At 29.9% G+C, this 8,817-nt stretch overlaps 1 pseudogene; it reads left to right on the top strand.

Moving 5' to 3' along the window:
* The first annotated feature begins 5,758 nt into the window (after positions 1–5,758).
* On the top strand, positions 5,759–8,128 carry LOC141663938 (rust resistance kinase Lr10-like; annotated as a pseudogene).
* Positions 8,129–8,817: the final 689 nt, after the last annotated feature.

Raw genomic sequence — 8,817 nt, 5'->3', positions numbered from 1 at the left:
TTAAAATGGCTAGTATTGAGGTGTCTAATCCTTCCTTGGTTAAGGGCTTAATTCCGACTTGGACTAAACCTATATGGATGTAATTGTATGATTTTGCTAGTTTTTCTAGGGAACTTTTGGTGAGAAGGTGAATTGTTTCGAATAATTTTGATAGGTGTATGTCCCTTTCTTCGGTTTTGATGGAAGAACTTGAACTATACCATTTTGTATCATAAACTTGGCTTTTGGGGATTTTTGGGATATCCCAACGCTCTATTGCTTTTTGGAGGTTTTCGATGTTGGTTTCGGCACTGTGTGTAATATTTCTTGGATCTAACGTACTAGTGGAAGAGTTTGAAAGAGATGTAGTTCTGCAGAATACAGAATCCATGTTCTAAGATCAAAAAAGACGTAGGCTAAGCTTTTGCTTACAATCCTAGGAAAAACGGGTTTACTGCCTCCTTTGGACTTATAACCGATAAACTAGGCAAAACGACTCGGCAAAGGCTTAACTACAAAAGTTTAAGAACTGAGAACAGAGATACAATAGACAACAATAATACAACTCCCTTATGGCTCTGATACCAAAAGGACGTAATAGGATCAACAAATATTAATGTAAACAGTAGGGAGAGTAGTATAGTAAGATTAAGATAAAAAACAAAGAACTAAGACATAATATGCAGATGCAGATTATATATATATCTGTGTCTATGTCATGGCAAATCATAAGAATTAACACAAGATATTAAGACATGATATGAACAAGAATAAGATTTGAATTTACTTGGAAATGCTTTTGATTATATAACTGAAAGCAATCTGCTAGTCTTTGTGTGTACAATTTGAGAAAACTTGAGAATAAACTTCGGAAATATGAACTGCTATCACTGGTACAAGATGTGTATATTATCTGCTCTGTAATTTTAAGTGTGTCTATTACTCTCTTCTTCTTCTTATTTATAGAAAGATGAGGAGTCCAGTTTCTTGAAACAGCATCATTGTTTTTCTTAGTGGAGGGGCTGCTTTCCTGAGTGGACAGCATGACTAAAACTTTTATTCAGAAAGAAAAAATTTAAAAATATTTTATGAAACTATAGTTTATAGAAGTCTTGAAATAAGTGTAAATAGTAAAATAAGTGTAAATAGTAAACGTATACTATCTACCGGTAGTATATTTAGTTAATTTTAATATGTAACTTTTAGTTTTTATAAATAATAAATAAATTTTGATATGTAATCAAATTTTGATCAATTTATCTCCTAAAAGATAAAAACGAACATTTAATTAGAGACGACGGAAGGAGTATCATCAATATATATATATAAAGTAGGATACGCGGGAGGTTAGGTGGCACTCTAAAATCGTTCAGATCTATTTTTTTATTTTTTTTAGAGTTTTGAGATTTTAAATATTAAAAAAATAAAATATATCATTTAACATATTTGAAGTAGAATAGATTTTCCAATTTATAGCGAATAAGACTTTGAATTTAGATCAAACAGGAGACGAATTTGAGTTTATAGAGGAAACACCATACTATTTACTAATATAAATCAAGAATGAAATTTATATTATCAAATCCTTATGGCTAATTAGCGGTAGTGCATGGTACTTATGCATCTTTTTCCTACCTTCCGTCTTGTATATCATCATCAAAATACTGTTTGTTTCAGTTAAATACAGGTTAGATCTATGCTTTTAGAAGAGATGGTGCACTATATTGATTGCTTTTGTGTGAATTAGCCTGTGGTTTTCTGTGTGCATTTGTATTTTGTGTGATGACATATCCACTTTTTGTTCAGGATCAATGGCCAATGGCTCATATTACTAACTACTGTACTCCAATTTTTTATGATTGAATTGAAAGCTTACTTTCAGAAATTTTCCTTTTTTGTTGATATAATGTTATTTCCAGTTAAACTTGATATGTATTTAATAAAGTTGTGTCTACGAAAACATGAAGACTAATATGCATCGATTCTTCAGACTCAATTATAGTTGCGAGTTATTGGGCATGCGTTGGAATTCGTGTACAGGTGTTGCCCACTTTTTTATTTTCTTTATTGCTTTGCATGTACTCCCAATTATTGTATTGATCTCACTTTTCTAAAATTTATTGATTTAATTGTTTAATCCTGGTGCCGGACCTATTTGATTCTTCAAATCTTATTAATCTTTATAAATTTTCCTATAAAATCTTCTTCTCTACAAATACAAATACAAAATATTTAAAATTCGAAGTATTCTTCTTAATAAATTTAAACACATATTCTATTTCAAGTATGTTAAATGACCAAATATTTTATATTTTTTAGTATTAAAAATTCTAAAACTCTAAAAGAATTAAAAAAAACACGATTTAGAATGCTACCTAATCTCACGCAAAAAAGGTGTTCAAATTTATATAGAATAAGAGTTTCAATTTCTAGGGAAAATATTTTCGAATTCCTGGGTAAGAAGAATTTATAAGTTGAGTCGATCCCTAAAAATTCATAGGAGTTCGATAATATAATATTAGAAACCTTACGAGCTTATATGAATATATAAATTCAATGAAAAGTTAAGTTACTATTAAAACCCGTGCACTAATTTTATGTGGTCAATGATCATTCAACTAAGTAATTTATTTCTACGACTTTATTAATTGTATTGATTAGCGATAATAAATATCTTAATTTATGTAAGGTTGAAAGCGGATAAATTTATTAGAGTTAATGGCTTACAAATACAATTCACGAGCTGGAATTCATGTATAAAATTTGGAGAGCAGTTTTTCTAAAAATTCATGTATTCAAGTTAAATTCACATTTATCCTAATTTTAAAGGAGAATGGTTCGGATTTTAAAGAAAATATATCGTTAATTATAAATAAGAGGGATTTAGATCATTTTTAACAAATTATATGTCTAAAAATACCAATGTAATCAAAGGATAGTGGTTTAGATTTATAGAGAAAAAATATATTATTATTTAACAATGATGAAATGCGAGAGAATACATGATATCCTATTTGAACTAGAAAACACATTCATATTTACATGAAATTAAGTTTTCGATTTCATACTAAACAAGAATATTCGAATTCAATAATGTTGTATATTCAAAACAGAGAATTTCTGATTATTATTATGTTTGACGGGAGGGCGGCTTAAATTAATTTTTATCTAAATTTTAATCTAATTCATATCATAATTTCTAAAAAATTCATAAGATATGGAAGATCTTAATATGTGAAAAATCGAAGGCAGTTGAATATATTAGAATTATTAGCTTACAAATACATGTCGGAAAAAGTAATGTACACGTAATGGATCACTCTTTTTTTAATTATAAAGGTGAAAAGTTCGGATTTTAAAGAAAATTTATCATTATTTGTAATCAAGAGGGGTTCAGATCATTTTTATAAATTATAGGTCTAAAAATACACGCAAAATTAAAGGATAGTAGGTTAAATTTATAAAGAAAAAATGTCATTAATTAACAAGAGTGAGATGTGAGGGATTTGGTGACATCATATTCGAACTAAAAAACACATTCATATTTATATGAAATAAGGTTTTGGATGTGATATTGGAAAAGGATGTTCGAAGTTGATAAGATTATATATTCGAAGCAGATAATTTTTTGTCATTATTTTATTTGACGGGAGTGCGGCTTAAATTAACTTTTATCTAAATTGTAATATTAATTTATATAAGAATTTATAAAAAAACAGATAGGGGAGATCTCAATATGGGAAAACAATGAAGGTGGGTGAATAAATTAGAGTTCGTGGCTTACAAATACCATTCATGAGTTGAAAAAGTTCATGCATTCGGGTGAAATTCACATTTATCAAAAAAGGGTTCAGATTTTAAAGAAAATGTTATTTATAAACAAGAGGGATTTAGATCATTTTTATTATATTATAAGTCTAAAAATACCTATGTGATCAAAGGAGCGTAGTTTAGATTAATACAAAAAAAATGTATTATTACTTAAGAATGAGACGTGAGAGAATACGTGGCATCCTATTCGAATTAGAAAACACATTCATATTTATATGAAATTAGATTTTCGATTTTATACTAGACAAGTCAGATTAGACAATGTTATTAAATATTCGAAGTAGACAATTTCTGATCAGTATTGTTTTGACGGGAGGGCGGCTCAAATTAATTTGTATCTAAATTGTAATATTAATTCATATTAGAATTTCTAAAAAATTCATGAGTTAGGAGTATCTTGATATATGAAAAGTTGACGGCATATACACGAGCTGAAATTCATGTGCACGTCATAGACCACTCTTTTAAAAAAAATGTATTCAAGTAAAATTTACATGTATCATAATTTAAAAAGGAGAAAAGTTCGGATTTCAAAGAAAATTTATCATTATTCATTTATTTGTAACTAAGAGGGGTTCACATCATTTTTAACAAATTATAAGTTTAAAAATACATGTATAATTAGAGGAGAGTAGTTTGAATTTATAAAAAATGTATCAATATTTAAAAAGGATGAGATGCGAGAAATTTGGTGCCATCCTATTCGAACTAGAAAATCCATTCATATGTATATGAAATTAAGTTTCCGATTTATATTGGACAAGGATATTCGAATTAGATAAGATTATATATTCGAAGCAAACAGTTTTTGATCAGTATCGTGTTTGACGGGATGACAACTTAAATTAACTTTTATCCAAATTATAATATTATTCATATCAGAATTAATAAAATAATCATGATATAGGAAAGATCTTGATGTGTGAAAAGATGAAGGTAAGCGAATAAATTAGAGTTGGTGGCTTACAAATACCATTCACGAGTTGGAATTCATGTGCTCGATCGCTCTTTTTATAAAATTTATGTATTCAAGTAAAATACACATGTCTTGACAAAAAAAATCGTAAAATTCACCTGTATCCTAATTAATAAAGTAGAAGAGTTAGAATTTTAAAAAATATATATCATTATTTATAAAAAAGAGGGGTTCCGATCATTTTTATAACAAATAATGAGTGTAAAAATACCTTTATAATCAACGAAAAGTAGTTTGAATATATAAAGAAAAAATGTATTATTTTTTAACAATAATTAGATGCAAGAAATTAGGTGTCATCCTATTTAAAGTAGAAAACATATTTATATTTATATAAAATTAGATTTTCAATTTTATACTAGACAATATTCGAAGTAGACAATGTTATATATTCGAACATATAATTTTTTATTAATATTGTATTTGACGGGAGCGCAGCTTAATTTAACTTTTATCAAAATAGTAATATTATTTAATATCAGAATTTATAAAATTTTAAACGCCGCCACGAAGCGCGGCTTTATGTACTAGTTTGTTTAAATAAAAGAAGATCATTTCCAAATCCCAAGTTTATCACTTGATGATTTCAGTGTTGTATAAATCGGGAATCGGTGAAAATCGATCAATTTATTAATTTAGGATTAATTGAAAATCGGGGATTAATCGGAGTAAATTTTTTATGTATTATTATATTAAATAATATTTAATATATTATTATGATTATATTAGTTATTTATTAATAAATATATATTTATTATATCATAATTAATATAATTATTCATATTTAAATTAATATAGTATTTTTTATTTTTAATAAATACTAATATATATTTGAATAAATGAAAATTTGTAGGGATTAATCGATTTTCAAAAATAGAATTGGTCGGTTACTTTATAGGGATTAATTAATTGAATCGAAGATTTTTAGAATAGTGAGATGATTTATATATTTCCTGGGACTCTCTACTCTGTCTTTATTCCAGAGTTGGTACAATTGTACAAACACTGTCAAAATCAAAATAGCATTCTTGAAAAATTTGGGGTTGGCTTTCATGGGTTTCCAAGTAATTGTTCAACTTTGGTGGGTAACAATAATGTTTGCAGTTAGAGGAGTTGTGGCAAAAGTATCAGCTGCAGGTGATGAGTGCAGCACGAACGAGAGTTGCTCCCCTTATGGCCCAGAAATTCGGTTCCCGTTTTGGATCAAAGACAAGCAGCCTAAGTACTGTGGCTACCCTGGTTTCGGAGTTGTCTGTTCTGAAGGAGAAACTTTGCTGCATATCAAATACCTTGCAAACACTTCGCTTCAAGGAACCCATATCTCCTTTTCTAAATATTTATGGGTCACTGATATCGACTACACATCTCAAACTATCGGAGTTGATAATTACTACTATGTAACCAACAACAACAACAACCTTGAACTTGTTTCAACGTCAACTTCATTGCCGTCTGCACCTCCTCACTTTAGAAAATTACGTCCATTTGATGTAGATCTTAAACCACATGCTACATTTTTCAATTGTTCCTCAACAATCGGAAATTCCCAATCGCTCACAAACACTGACGGACAAACTTTTCCCGTCCGTTATCTGTACGACTCTACATATACTAGTCAGATAAGCCTCAATAATTGTACCAAGCTTTTCAGTTCTTCTCTCGATTCTTATATTTTAGAACGGGCTTTTGAATACATGCATTGGTCAATTCCAGACTGTAGAGAATGTGAAGCTAAGGGGGAGTACTGTAAGCTGATGAACAATATTACTAGTAGTAACACTACTACATCATGTGGTGTGCCTGTGCCTAAACCTGTGCCTAAACCTCAAGGTATTTGATTAATGAATAATTAGACTCTCTCTCTCTCTCTCTCTCTCTCTCTCAGCCCAGTACTATATTCTGTCTTCCATAATAAATATATTAAGAAGTTAATTCACCTAATCTTGTGCTATTTTAATCAGGTTTTGCAGATTTTAAAGGTCACCATTCGATTTCTATCAAGCCTATTGCAGTTATAATTCCAGCTGCCACTCTTGCGGTGCTTTCCCTCGTTATATTAATGTATTATATTGTCAGATCATACAGATCATACAGACAAAACAAATATGATGAACTGAGAATTGAAATGTTTCTGACGAATTACAAAGCCATGAAACCCACAAGATACTCCTATGCTGACATTAAGAAAATCACTAGTAATTTCAGTGATAGATTAGGAGAAGGAGGTTATGGATCAGTGTACAAAGGTCAAATAACCAAGGACATTATTGTTGCAGTGAAGGTCCTTAAGTGTGATCCTAAAGCTAACGGGGAAGACTTTATCAATGAAGTGGGCACTATTGGGCGAATCTATCATGTCAATGTGGTTCGCTTGTTGGGTTATTGCGCTGATGGTTGCAATCGAGCTCTTGTTTACGAGTTCCAGCCTAATAATTCCCTAGAAAAGTTCACATGCTCTGAAAAAAATCAGCAGAGAGAATTCCTTGGTTGGAAAAAGATGCAAGATATCGCTCTAGGCATAGCTAAAGGAATTGAATATCTCCATCAAGGGTGTGCTCAACAAATCCTTCATTTTGATATTAAGCCTCATAATATCTAGCTGGACCAAAATTTCAATCCCAAAATTTCTGATTTTGGATTGGCTAAGTTATGTTCAAAGGACAAGAGCATTGTGTCTATGACTATGGCTAGGGGTACCATTGGATATATTGCACCGGAAGTATTTTCAAGGAATTTTGGGAGGGTATCATCTAAGTCAGATGTTTATAGTTTTGGCATGTTGTTGCTTGAAATGGTGGGAGCAAGGAACAACAACACAGTGGAAAACAAAAGTGAAACATACTTTCCTGAATGGATTTTTCATCATCTTGAGGAAGGTGGAGAAATAGCAATCCAAATAGAGGAGGAAGAAGATTCAAATATCGCAAAGAAACTGACAATTGTTGGACTATGGTGCATCGGGTGGCATCCCGTGGACAGACCTTCAATGAAACATGTTATCCATATGCTAGAAAGTGAAGAATGTCCCGGAATGCCACCTAATCCTTTCAAATCGTCAAACATTCAACCATTTACAAATGACCTAGCGGTCATTTCTGAGTTTGAGTGACAAATTTATGTACCTCTCTGTAGTACTATGTAACAAATAATGTGTTAAATTACAATAAAAAAAGTATTGCTTATAAATAGCATCTCATAAAAGATGTCATCAAGTCCTTATTGATCTTCATGAACTAGATTCCATATATTACAAATGGCAGCAACAATTCCCGTCGAGCACTACATGTGTTAATTTTAAAATTACAGAATTATCTCATTGTAGAAGCTATTGTACAAAAGTTAGTCTGCAGTCACTAGAAATGATTCAAGTTCAGAACCTTTTAGCAAATATTCAGAACCGTTTACCATATAATCGGACGAGAACTGATGGAAATCAAAATAATACCACTTGTTCTTCTCTGTATAACAAGGACTGAATAGCTCAGCATCTGATCATCTAATGCTTTTGGACTTTTGGTGTTTATTCTTAATCACTTAAAAATGATTTTATTCAATCCTTTTCTTTTAATACTATAAAATCATTAATAAAATATAATAGTATTAAAAGAAAAGGATCGAATAAAATCATTTTTAAGTAATTAAGAGGGCTATATATAAAATATAATAAATAAATCTTGGCTTACGTCTTTATTCACTACAAACTCATTACCATTTGAGCAAGATTGGATAGTTCCAGTGGTAAGGATGTTATCCTCAGTAATCCCAGGTCCTGGATTTGATAAATCATATTAGTAAAAAAAAAAACTCACTACCATTTTTATTGGAGGTCAGTTATATACTTATATCTTACTTATACTTTTTACTCTTAATGTTTATTTCGTTATGTCTAATTTCTAACCTGAGATTTATATATTATATTTTGATCAAAATTTCACACATGTGTGTAAAAAATTTCTTCATTTTTCCTAAATTAAATCAGAATTCTTGGTTTTTTATTTTGAACTTTATCTATTTTAGTTTGGTTCATTTAC

The sequence above is a fragment of the Apium graveolens genome, chromosome 6, assembly GCF_009905375.1.
Source record: "Apium graveolens cultivar Ventura chromosome 6, ASM990537v1, whole genome shotgun sequence".
In the NCBI taxonomy this organism is placed as follows: domain Eukaryota; kingdom Viridiplantae; phylum Streptophyta; class Magnoliopsida; order Apiales; family Apiaceae; genus Apium; species Apium graveolens.
Note: the sequence above shows the minus strand (reverse complement) of the source record. Positions and strands in the feature narration are given on the sequence as shown.